This window comes from Ammospiza nelsoni, chromosome 3, assembly GCF_027579445.1.
Source record: "Ammospiza nelsoni isolate bAmmNel1 chromosome 3, bAmmNel1.pri, whole genome shotgun sequence".
NCBI classification, from domain to species: domain Eukaryota; kingdom Metazoa; phylum Chordata; class Aves; order Passeriformes; family Passerellidae; genus Ammospiza; species Ammospiza nelsoni.
The window spans coordinates 75,978,099-75,991,913 of record NC_080635.1 but is presented as its reverse complement, the minus strand read 5'-3'; positions in this window follow the sequence as shown (position 1 = coordinate 75,991,913).

The following is a 13,815-nucleotide window of genomic DNA, read 5'->3' as shown; positions in this document are numbered from 1 at the left end:
AAAACTAACAGTAAAAGGGAACATAGCTAGAGACTGATGAAGAACTAAATGAAGAAACTATCTTATTGGGGGATGTGTAGAACACCTAGAGTGGAAATGGTCCTCAAATTTGGAGAAAATTAACCCAATGGAGAAGTGAATCTGAACACAAACAGATCTGAGAAAAGGACCCTGGCTTTGCTGCATGCTGAAGGCAGAGAAGTTACACCTTGGGCCCTGAGTCCAGGAGAGTGACAGTATCCCACCGTGTGAGCAGGAGTGACCTGATGGGACCAGGTGAGTGACGTGTGTGACCAGGATGCTCCTGGGGCTGCTGATGCTCAGAGCATGGCCAGGTCACACAGTGAACAAAGGGGTTATTGTGGTGTCTGTTCACATTGTCTGTGAGTGCTGAGCACTGCAGGTGCTCGGCAGTGTTTCCTAGGGAGTGCTCAGAATTGCCTGCATCCCTCTCTCACTGCGTTTCGGATCGAAATGAACCTTATACTGGGGATACTCCTGTCCTGGGCTTACGCCTGTGACATTCGGGGTTTGCTCCTCCCTTTGCCCGTGAGAAGGCTGCAGGAGCCGCAGAGCCGGAGGGTTTATTTGTAATTAAGCCCGATGTCCTGGAGAGGGAGCCGCAGGATCGCCCGGCCGCTCCCTCCGCTCCCGGCGCCTTCCCGGCGCCTTCCCGGGCGGCGGGAGCTGCTCGGGGCTCGCTCTTGGTCCCGACAAACATTGCACAGCATCGTTTCAAACTGCCCTGTATTTGTGCTGCTATCAAGGTAACCTCACTGAACCTCTCGCACATCTTCAAGAGTATAAAAAAAATTAATTGAATGTGAAACTCAAAATTGCCGTGCTCCAGAAACAAGTGTTATTCCCAACTGGTTTGTGTTGCAGTTGTTTCCTTCTGAAATTCCCTATGTGATAGATTTTTAACTTTAGAAGGTGTTTTCCTCAGAAGCACTATCCACCAAGGGTAGTATATAAATAATGAGTTCTAATAATAAATAAGCCCATGATTAGGCAGGCAGGTCTTAAATATTGGACAGCATGACCCTGTTTACTATTGTTAGAGCTGAGACCATTTGAGCTGTGGATTTGTTTCACTGTGCAGTGTGCTTTTACAATATTAAAAAAGAGTTACTCAGTTTTTCCTGAATTTGATCTTAGGTACCATCAAGGAACTGCCTGAGATTTTGCCTAGTTTGCAAGAACTCCACTGGACATTTGAAGATTTGCACTGTTGACATGCACATCACAAGTCATGGTAGCCTTGGCTCAGGGCAGTGTCAAGGTTGCTCATGCTTTTCCATCCCAAACAGATTCCAGCCAGGTTTCCTTTAATTCTTCAACCAGCCTTCAATTCTTCAATTCTTCACATGTAGGCCGAGGTTATAGAGCAAAATGGCATTCTAGAGGTGTCCTATTCACTCCTTGCAGTTTAAACAGCATCACAATAATTAACAACCATTTACCAGAATGGAAGAATTGCAGTAGTCTGCTACAGCACAGCCTCATCACAGAGTTACTGAAAACATCACACAGCTAGTTTACCCACACAGTCACTTTCAGTCAGTCTTTGTTTTCTTATTTTTCTTTTTTTTTTTTTTTTAACCTATCAACTGTAGATTAATTTCTGTACACTGTTATGTTTGTGAGTTGTGGAAGAAAGCAAGAAGTCTTGTCTGTCACAGTTTTAGCTGCTAAAGATCAAGTGAAATCTAAAAGGCTTTACTCAAACTGTATGGTCAAAATGTCCAGCATAACAGAAAAGGAATTCCTTTCGGCCTTTCAATCTGTATCAGGACAAGAAGAGGGAGAAAGGATGTGGTGTTATACACTCTCTCAGTGCTAACAACAAGTATGTACAGGGTATCTTAAAATTACCAGCCTTTCAGCTGATACCTGGCAGCTCTCCCACAGCAAGCAGGTGAGCAAGAAGGAAAAAAGGCAGTCCATACAATCTAATATGGCTGTTAAATAGACCTTGAAAGTTATTCTGACTGCATGCCAAAATGCATGCTAAATTAACAACAAAGATAATTCTGTGTTAATAGGAATAGTAAAAGTGAGAGAGATTTTGCAATCTCACCCTTATAAAGTGACCCTTGTAAAATGCGCACCAGGAAATGCATGACTTATTTTCTTCACAGGGTTGCAGTGCAAAATAATATATTCAAACTACTACTCCATCTGTCTCTCTCTGTTAACTCCTCCTCCCACAATTCTGTTCCTAGACAGTGTGTTTATGTGCTAGCCTAATTCAAATGTTTTCCATGTAAAAAACAAACGGGGAGACAGAAAACACACAGTTCATCTGTAAGTGAAATCTCTAAGAGCAGACACATTAGATAGACTCAGGCCATTAACTAAAACTCAGCAACTTATGGTGGGCTGTCTCTGCTGCAAGATATGCCTCCTCTGGGGATACAAATTATTTCCTAAATCATCACTGACTTGATTTGCAGTGAAGCACAGTCCTGCTGTGGGAGTGCAGTAGTTCTAAGACCTCAGAGAGTCAGGAAAGTGCCTGTCTCAGAGTTATGAGTGGTTTTCTTAGAGCTCCCCTGTAGCCCAGGGCAGTAGGTATGATGATTGACAGAATTTAAAAGGACAGAGGTTCTGAGTTAAAGCTCTAGAAGGCAGGCTATGGCAGTCCTTTCTTCTCTGAACAGGGAACAGCAGGACTTTTGAAGCAAGCTTCCCCCAGGAGTGCTGGTCACGACCATACAGTTCACACAAAGCACACAAGAAGCCAGGGCATCACCCCTCCTCCTTCCTGCTTGTGCTTTCATGCCCTCCAACATGGAGCAGTGGATGCCCTCCCCAGAGCCAGCACCATAACCTAAGTTATGGACAACATCTCCTGTAACTGAGAACACCAGGCTAACGTTTGTCTGCATCAATAAAACTGAGGCAAATTAAGCCAAAGAGTTACACCAGGAAGTAATTTGGTCCTTGAAGCCTAGATGGGATTTGAGAATAGGAATTTATGTGTGGTGGAGAGCCGAGTGTGGAAATGCCTGGAACCGAATGCAAAGCAATTTAGATTACTGTGATAGCACAAAAGCGCTTTGTGTAGACGATTTAAGACATCTGCCCATGATCCAGACATCTGTGTGCAATGAATACCAGTTCTGAGCTAGCTCTTTATTTATCATTCAGTAATGTCCATTAATAATTGCTGCCCCCACACAACCCTCTCTTTGTCTATATGTAGTTATATATGGTTACTTGATGAGTGTAATAAACAAGGAAAGAATGGCTCGTTCTTAAATTGAAAATACAATCTATGATCTAGCTCCATTTCAAATATAGACAAACATATTTTACTCTTCCCTTCCATTCTCTCTCTTTGTCTATATTTAAAGATGCTATTGCACATTTATATCCCTCAAACTAACGGACACATAAAGTAGCTCCTGTCATACAGATGGGTCACACAGACAGAACCTTTCAGTATTTTTAGCTCATCTTCAATCCTCCTCCTCTTCAGACAGATTTCCTTGGTGACTATCAATACTTCTCTGGATTTTTACTCATATTTCACTGATTTGGAAACTTGTCTTTATTTATGTAGAATCTTGGAGACCTTGTAATATCTTTTAGTTCTCCAGTAAGTCTTTGGTGCTGTAAGAAGTTAGGAAATTTTCTCTGGTGTACAACCATACACCAGTACTAATTAGACTTTGTAGCAATAGAAGTAGCAAGTGAAAATAGTGTGTAATCACCTGCAAATAAACAAATTTGATCCATCTGTTCCAGTAATTCCATTTCTTCTTAGCAATTAAAATGAAAACATACATAAGCAAGTGAAGAGTAATCCTCCCAGAGTGTCTTCATAAAATGTAACTTGTAAGTCTAACTGTAATTTATTTAAATACACTTTTGTGCTTATTTATTGAAGTCTTATGTTTGATACTACAGTCTTGAATGAAAAACAATCTGATCCTCTTTGATTTTGGTGACTTTCAGATTAGGGTCCCAAAATATGGAGGATGTTTTCCTAGCACACTGTAATCAGTGAAAAACTTGGGTTCAATGGTTGATTTCTTTTGAAAATTTGAATAATTTGAATAACTGTCTTCAATGTCATCAGTGTTTGTCTGTATTGCATTGCTTACAGAGCTCCATATTGCTTGTGGGGAGAGCAGAAGTCTAAATTCAGATGATGCATCTCCTGTTCCTGGAACTGGCACCTGTTCAGGGTTAAGTTAAAGGTTTCACTGCATTTTCTCATGATGGGTAGGAAACAATTCTGTATTTTTGCCAGATTTCCTTCTTCTGTGGAAAGAGACTTTAATAATAAAAACCAAATGATGAATGACCTTTATGCAGGACCATGAAACACATGGATAAGGTGTGGGAATATCCCCATCTTGTCCAATCTCCTTTCCATGGAGAGAAACTGAAGATATTCAGCAACTGAACCACAGCTCTCACAGGGTACCATGATGGATGATGATAGAATGCCAATACCAATAATTTCAGAATTCCATGGACACTTAGTAGTTTTGCAGTGTCCTGGTTCTGGCCAGGACTGAGCTAATTTTTGCAGTAGCCAGGAGGGAGCATGGCCAGGACTTGGAGGTTATTCTGCCATCTCAGGTCATTGCTGGGAGCAGGGAAAGGGAGTCTCTTCCGGGGAGAAGGGGTTCCTTCAGGTAGAGCAAATGTGGCAGGGGAAGCTGTGGGGTAACGCTGGTTCTGAGGTGGAGGGAGCAGCTGGGCTGGCATGGCTGCAGCTGAGTCAGACTGCAGGGAAAGGGGGAGGCTCCAGAACACTTGCGGTGAATTGACCACACCATCATATGGGGCAACACTACAAAAGAAGTTTTTGAGAAAGGGGAGAAGATAATCCAGAGTCTCCCAAAGGCTGGTATTGCCATAAAGCAGAATAAGGTCAAGGGACCTCCCCAGGTGATTCAGTTTTTACGAGTAAAATGACAAGATGGATGTTGCCAGACTCTAAAGGACATGATCTATGAAATAGCAACTATGCCCTCACCAAACAGAAAACAGGAAAGACAAACTTTCCTAGGCAGTGAGGGTTTTTGGAGGATGCATACTACAGAGTCAGATTGTAAACCTGCTCTATCATGTGGAATGGGAGAAAAATTTAAAGTGGGGTTCTGAACAACAACAAACTTTTGAACAAATTAAACAGGAGGTTGTTCATGCAGTAGCCCTGATGGGGTTTCACCCCAGCCAGCAAATAAGCCCCTTGCAGCTGCTTGCTCACTCCCCCATCAGTGAGATTGGGGAATCAGATGGGTAAAAGCTGGAAAACTTGTGGATTGAGATAAAACCAGTTTGATAGGGAAAGCAAAAGCAACATCCACAAACAAAGCAAAATAAGGAATTAATTCACTTCTTCCCATGGTTGGGCAAGTGTTTGGCCATCTCCAGGGGAGCAAGGCCCCATCAAGGTAACAGTGACTTGGGAAGACAAACTCCATCACTTCAAACATCCCTCCCTTTCCTCCTTCTTCCCCCACTTTATATACTGAACATGATGCCACATGGTCTGGAATATCCCTTTGGTCATTTTGGGTCACCTGTCCTGGGTGTGTCTCCTCCCACCCTCCCACGTACTCCTCACCCCCTTGACAGCATGGCAGTACAAGAAGCAGGAAAGGCCTTGGGTCTGTGTAAGCCCTGCTCAGCAATAACAAAAGTAGATTTGTTATCAACCCTGTGTTCAGCAGGAATCCAAAACACAGCCCCACACCAGGGATTGTGAAGAAAATTAACTCTACTCCAGCCCAAACCAGCACATTCCACTCCTTATTCCATACTATTTGCATCATGCCCAGGTCCCAAACCGTTCCATAAAACTTCATTACACATCCCCATCTCATCCTTTGAGTGTCACAGTCTCCTTCAGGCATCCACCTGCTCTGGTGGGGGACTCTCCACAGACTGCAGGTGGATCTCTGCTCCATCATGGGCTCATTCATGCCACAGTCCCTTCAGATCAAGTTCCCACTGGAGTTCTAGCCTGCTCAGTACAGCAGAACTAAAGAGCAGCAATGCCCTGGCCAGGGAGGGCTCCAGCTGGGGAGTACTGGCTTGATGTTTTTATGGTACCATTGCCATGCCCTGAACAACACACAAGTATGCTATTCTAGATTTTATACATATTAGAGACAAGACTACTACAATAAAACAAAATCATGGTACAGTTTGTAATATGACTTAATTTTACATAAGGTGAAATCCTGTCCAGTACCATAGTTAAATTAAAGAGCAGCACTCTGACATCTGCATCAAAGTAAGGATGGAGCTTTCAAAACTATCCATCATCCTGATAATATTGCATGTTAATCCAGATGATGTCCCAGATTTTAGAATTTCTGTGCGTAGCAACTGAATTCTGTGTTTGCAAAGCAGTTTGCTTTAAACTCCCTTGCTGCCTCTTTATAGCTCAGCATTAGGAAGCAGCACTGATGTTTACTTTTTTTCAATGTGCTTTGAATATCTTCATCCCCTTAAGGTGATAGGTGGCTTTTTTTTTTTTAATCTCATGCAGTCAATGAGCAGTGGCTGGTGTTCAAGTAAGTATTAATAAAATAACAGATTCTGCTGCAACTACTTTAACTCAGACAGCTGGAAAAATCCAAATGTTATAGGGAAAATATTTTTCACACACTTGAAAGGTATGAAAGCTCATGTTTTGGTACTGTGTTAGAACCTTCATAATTCATTCAGATAAATATTTTACTGAGTTCTGTACTATTTATTGCATTTGTACAGGAGGGTGCTACAGTGCCATTAAACCCAAGCTCACTGTGGGATTCATCTGTCTTTCCATTAAGGAATCAGGTTGCTCTATACCTGATTTATTGTTGGCCTGCCTGTTTTGACTTTGGTAAGACCAGTCTCATTAGATGTATTGCTTGCATCTATGTTTATCTAGTGCTTTCACACTCAAACTGGGCATATAAATAGATGCTTGTTGCTGAAGGAAGCAGTTCTTAAAGTACCTGATTTTTACCAGGACAAGGAATTGGATATAGCATTAAAAGCACTTTTGATCATGTTGACAAATCACAGCTTTCTTTGTGCAAATGTTTTATGGTGCTACTTTAAATTGGAGGTTTTCTACATTTGCTTGCAGTGGAATCCTTAAAAATCTCAGAAGTTTGTGAGTGCATAAATCCCTCTACTTAGTACCCCAATATTATAGGCAATCCTCTAGACAATCATTTTCACCACGTTCAAAAAATCCACTCAAAAAACCATTAAAGTTTTTTCCTCCCCCAAATTCTCTAATGAAAGAATGTTCCAGACCTTTATTTCATTGGCATTTGGAAATGTTGTAATTTTTTCTAGACTGGGTTCTTGAGCAGTTTATATTGATTCATTCTTGTACCAATACAGCTTGTGAGTCCAATTTACTCTTATTCACCTCCTGATTTTTGCCTCATTTTCAATAGGAGAACTCACACTGCTACTCTTCATTTTGTGGACTGAAGCACCTTAATTTTTCATATCCTGTTTTACACTTGATTCTCCATTCATCTGAGCATCCTAGTAGCATGTTTCTCTGTAACAGAGTTCACTAGAGCACAGATGAGGTTTTACCAGAACAGTGCATAATGATAGGAAAGTTTCTCTCTGCTGAAGATACCTTGGGATTTTTATGGTCATGTTCTGTTCATGGCTCATAGCCATGGGGTGACCAGTTACCTTAATGACACCTTTCTCTACTCTTTCAAGTCTAAACTCTGAGCAGATGGGTTCCTGAAAAGGCCTTTCCACTAATTGCATTTGAATTGCTGCATGAAAAATTGTTCCCACCTTCAAGCAGCACAAAACTGTAACAAACATTTTATATGCTGTGCTAAACATAAAGCTGTATGAAATGTAGCTTCTTTACACAAGAAGGGACAGAGAGGCTCCACAAAAAAATCATGTGAACTATGTAAAGCAAGCCAGTTATAAGTCCTTTTGACCACCAGACTGTGTCCTGCTTAGTCATTCTTTGCTGGGAATTCGACCTGACACGAGTTTAAAGCTGGGCTTTCAGAAATGTTCATGTCCTGGGTTCAGGGAGATTTCTGGGGAGACTGTAAAGCATAATGCAACAGATTATACTGCTGTTTGGTGGAAAATTAGATAGCAGCTAAAGGAGACTTTGGCAAAGCAGAGTAAGACACCTCATTTAATCCACTTTCTCCACTCAACATCTACATTTTAACCCTGTTTGTAGATACAGTGATGACGATGGTTATCAATTCTTTTGAGGGCAGAACAAGCATTCCTTCTTGAATGTCAGTGTTTCTTCTTTTGTCATGAAGAACATGTTACTGTCTCATCTGCAACGAGCTGTGCAGTCATTTTGTTGATGCTGCCTTTTTTGGAGAGTGCTTCTTGTGCAACTGCTTCATTACAAAAACAAAGTCATGTAAATATCCTTTGTCTTAATCAGAAAAAGATTTCCCTGTTTTTTAATCACATAGACCGTGATTTCCTCTACATTACTTTTAATCCTTTGATTTTAAGTTCCTAGCCCAAGACATTAGGCTAAAGCTTGTCCTGTACTCAATCACATGAAGATGAGCATCCCCCCAAAAAAACAATTCTTCTTATCAGGGGCATGTTTAAGATACATAGAATACATAAACCACTTATCACTGATAAAAATAAGGTCCTGTTTATCTTAGGTTGAAGACCTAGCCTTTGAAGGGATGCAAATAGGAGAACTTCTTATCATTTCACTAAAATGCAGTGTCTCTAGAACTGAAAGACTTCTGTATCAAACCTCTTTGGAATTTCTGTAGTCGTGGTGTCAATGGTCTGCATCCATAGATTCTTCAGAATATAAACTTTCCAAAATGGGGACAAAATTCTTACCTTTTAGTGTTCTATTTTTTTTCCCAGAACACAATAAGTGAACAAAGGATGGAAATGAAAATGTAGTAGTCCCTTCATGTTCTCCAAAGATTTTTTTTGGCTAGCCCAGCCCCACAAAAATGCCATGATTTCTTTCATTATTCATGAGAAGAGCAAGGTAGAATGCTTTCAGATGTAAATACCCTTACTATGCCAGTATAGCAATATTGATTCCTGGCCCATTTTTCTCTGAAGTACTGAAGAAAATCTTTGCAATCCTATTTTTCACCTACACAGGTGGTGACAGAAAGTCAGAGAAATGGACATATCAAGGACTTTGGAGCTGAGCATAAATGCAAAATAATGAAAAATCCCCACAAGGAATGAAAAGAAACTAGAAGAAAAAGTATTATAGATTTGAAGAGAAATAAAAGAAAATAATTAAGGAAAATTGAAACACTGCTGTAGCTTTACTATTGTTCTATTCATTTTAGTATTATCTTGCCTTCCAAACCCTGATCTTTAGTTTCTTATATAGCCCTGTCTTATTCAATCTTCAGAATTTCTTCCTTTGTACTTGACTGTATCCCAAGTATCCAAATGAAATTATGTGCCTGGACTGAGGTTCCTGTGGGACTACCTTAGTAATGCCAAATAGTAATGGAGTTGAAAATGGACAAGAAAGACAGCAAAGGAGAAAAGAAAAAGTAAGAGAAAAAAGGTTGACAAAAGAAGCCCCCACCTTCTGCTGCAGCTTCCTAAGCACAGACACCCACTCCTTCCCCTGCCATAAATGCGTAAATAGGAATTAAAAGATTACATACAAGCCATTTTCACCATTCTTTATAGACATTCTTTTCCCACTGAAAGACCTTTTCATCTTTTACCTTAGGAACTATGTTTTCCCATTATTTTTGAAAAAGGCACAGCTCTGTAAACCCCAGTGTATTTGTTGTAAACAAGAATTCAGCTGTGACAGGCAAGTCAGGTTACACATCTGAAGTGTAATTACTGTACTGGTAGCCTGTGTAATGACAGCTGCTGCATTCAACATTTCCACAGGAGTTGTTTATACATTGTGCTCACTTTAGACACATCCTGCTACAGGTCACATTGTAATTTGAGATTGCTTTGAGTTAGAAAATGTACCAGGAATTTCCTACCTACTTTGCTGAGTAGTGATTCAGTAATTTACTGTTCATCTTTTGTTAAACAAGGTTCTGTGTTAATATGTTTTCATAATTAATGGAAAAAATAATTTTCAGAAATGCAATATGTTTAATGCACATGTACATTTGACTTATCTTTCTAAGAACTGTGTCAATCGCCTGGTAACCAGGGAGCTGACACTGATAAATTTCTTACCTTCTGCTTAATTGAAGATCTGTTATGGTTCACATATTCCTAGCAACACTTGCAGATGCTTTTAAATTCAAATGCAGTGTTGTCCTCCGACTATTCATACTTTACTAACAATTTCAGCATTAAAAAATAGTAAAAAAAACCCCAGAGCTCCAAGTTCTGTTCCTGGCTCTGCAGCAGATGCAGGTTTTCCTCAAGTTACTGGATCATGCTGCCACACAAACCATTTAAACCCCTTTGACTTTCTTCTGGTAATACTTTTTTTATTATTAGAAATATTCTATTTAATGAATTGAAGGCACTATGTTGTATTATATGAAGTTATTTTCTCAGGATAATTAAGGAGAGGCCCTGCCATTCACAGATAAAGTTTTATCTTCTTGAACTGAATAAAATGAATTGAAAATTCCCACTGACTTTCTTAAATCAAAACAGCGTAAGACAGTCCCTGGGTCTGGAATACCAAAGCAAGTACAAGAGGGCTCAGTTTACCTCTGTTTACCTGTGGTCAGTTTACCTGTGACAATGCAAAAACAAAATACTGCAACAACAGTTCCTCTGATTTGTATGAGAGGCAGGACTGAGCTTTTGGAGGAGGTAGTGCAAACCCCGTTTAAAACTCCACTGAATGAGATGGTTTTCATCCAGACAGGGTGCAAATGAAAGCCAGAGTCCTGCACTGAGGCACAGGTAAGTCAGTGGGAATGTGAAAAGCTGTTATTTGTGTCTGTTTCTGTGCAGCAAGTGGAAATCCCTGTGCTGGCTGCTGTGGTGGCTGTGGATGGTCACTGCAGGGGCTGCAAGTGGTGCTGCAGTCCCTGTCCCATGTGTCCCTGGCAGGCTGGAAAGGGTGGGATTGCAGCAGGCAGAGTGGAGCAGATTCAGCTCTCACTGTCAGGAGGGTTGCCATTCTAATCACCTTTTTTTTTTCTTTTCCCTCCAAGAAAGTACCTAAGGCAGAGTTACTCTAAATTTGTCCCACAGCTGTGCAGCTTAAATTATGAGTATTTCTTCAGGAAGAACATTGAGTCCATTTGTCTTTAATAGAGTCCCCCTGGTGTAACTGCTGACATATTTTGGTTGGATGAAGGCAATTCAGGGAAGAAAACAAATGGGGGGGGGGGGGGGGGATAATGGCCAGTCCCTAGGGATGGAAATGTTACACAAACACAACAAACACAGGCACAACAGTGCTCAGGCAGGGCACTGCTGTTTCCAGTTTAGATTAGCCAGTGGCAGCTTGACTTTGGATAGACCCACTGCGTGCTTTAAAGAGCCATAAAAAGGATGTAAGCTATTTTATGGGGGGTCACAATCCCTTCCCATGCAGCCATATGTTCACTCCTCACTCCATTCACTCCACTGGTGAAAAGCTTCTTAAGAGAAATTTAAAGCAACAGTTTTGTCTTGAATTAACTTCTTACAGCAACTTTGAAGGAGTTAATATTTTTAAAGACTAATCTGGACATTTTGTAATTATTTGTTCCTGAATAATATTTCTGGTTGACCCTTGGCTAGAGCACAAGATGAGCCATCCTTATGCATGCCACTTTCCTTAACAGCCTTTGTCTTACAGTCCTTTTAAGCTGGTGAGCAACAGTTAACACCATTTTGCAATATTATAAACCACTGCAGGGCAATGAAGATGATGGTGTTATAGCTTAGATTTCCCTTCAGTTCTTTTTCTCACTGCCAGGAACTAGGCTCATGCCCACCATAAACAGCTGCCAATAAGTTTTTCTGCATCAGGAAGATAGAAATCTCTCCTTCTCCAGATGATTGAGTCAAGCAAATTCCAGGGCATATTTTAAAATGAAGTTGCTAGAACTTGCCAGAACCCCACAAGTCAGCCCTCCATGTAAAAGCATGATCACAGCTCAGAGGAGCTGCTGTGTTTTAGAGGAAGCACGTGAAAAACTGCTTTAAAAGGGAAGATATTTCCTCAGACATCTCAGTGCTCAGACACTGCTTATGTAAAAAGAAACCATGATGCATCAAATACAAAAATAAATGCAATCCCTATGTTTTGTGGTATTTCTTGATGCAGATAAAATAGAGAAGATGCCTGGGTCTGCAGAACACTGGGAGGAAAGAACTGGCTTTTCTAAATGTGCTGCCCTCAGGGGACTGGGTCTGTTGTTTAGAAAACAGCAGTGCAGAATGATGCTGATGTAAGGAGCTCTAAGTTATGATAATGCAGATTGCAGCTCGACAGGCTTGATGAGCAGCCAAGACAGCATGTTCTGCCCTCCCTGCCAGGCAGAGCAGCACCATGGGACACATCCAGTGCCCACAAAAGGCTCTGAGGACAGTCACCAGTGTCACCAGGCGTGTTGACACAGGCAATAAACTTACCTTTTGCCCCTCTGTCACTACAGATGTCCCTGTGTGTTAGAAACATGTGTGTCCTTGCTGCCCAGGCAGCTGCAGCTCTTACCTTCCTGGGCAATTTCCAGCATCTCTCATTCTTGCCTGTGATGACTTGAGGTTGTGTAACCATCTGATGGGCTGCAGTGCTGCAGTGTCATTTCCAAGAGTCAGTAACAATATTTCTGCAGGATCTTTCAAATGTTATGATGAAATCTCCAAATGACCCACTAAGATGACCTCATTCGTCTTCAGGAAGTATTCTGTTCACATTCTTGTATTTGAACAGTTCTGAGGAACTCACTTTGCACTCAGGGCATGGCTTTCTCACGAACTTTCTGTAACTAAATGTCATTTGGTACTCCTGCTTAATTATGGTTTTTGAAAAAGATGTGTAGCATAAATGCACATTGCTGTACAAAACATTGAAGGGTTGATGTAATATCTGGACAAGACATATTCTGCAGTGATTAAAACTTCTGTGATTAATGAAAGAGAAATGATATAAAATTTTTAATTTATTAATGCTGTTATACACCATAACATGTAATAAAATGAATTCCCTCTGCAGAGCAATAGTATCTTAAGGGAACAACAGTAAACACAGAGAGAAATGTATTCTCTTAGGATCCTCCCTCTCCTCAGTCTTCACAACTGAGGACTCTTATAAGACTAAAAAATTATTACCGCAACAAGAACACATCAGCATAGTAAGTATTTGTGTTGCTTCTGAAAAACAGGTTGTTGAATTATTCTCCTTGAAATATGTAATGAATTCTAAAAACAATCACTACAACAAAATCTCCCCCTAAAATAGAGGAGAATTTTATGCAATATTTGTGCAAGATTTTTTTTCAAGCTAAAATTGATTAGAAAAATAACTGACAGAAATAGTTATGAAACAGATTTTTTTCCCCCCTAATCCTGCAGTTAGTGATGATGATGATGATGATGATGATGTTTTAGAGTTTCTTAGTGAAAAGTTTTGAAAAGTTTGGCAAAAGTGCAGAAATTGTAATGAAGGAATAAACCATCCCGTTCATTATCGGCAATTTTCGAAACGACACCACTGAAACAGACAAAGTGTTTAATCGTGGAACGCTGTCGCAGCTGTGCTTTCGAGTTACGCTGGGAGCTGGCCTGGCTTCCCATTGCCCTCTGACTTTAACTCGGGCAGAACTGAGCCCCGACACAAGCAGGCAACTACTCTGGGGCATAACACGGAGCACAAACCATAAAACGGAGCCCCCTGCAGCGTGC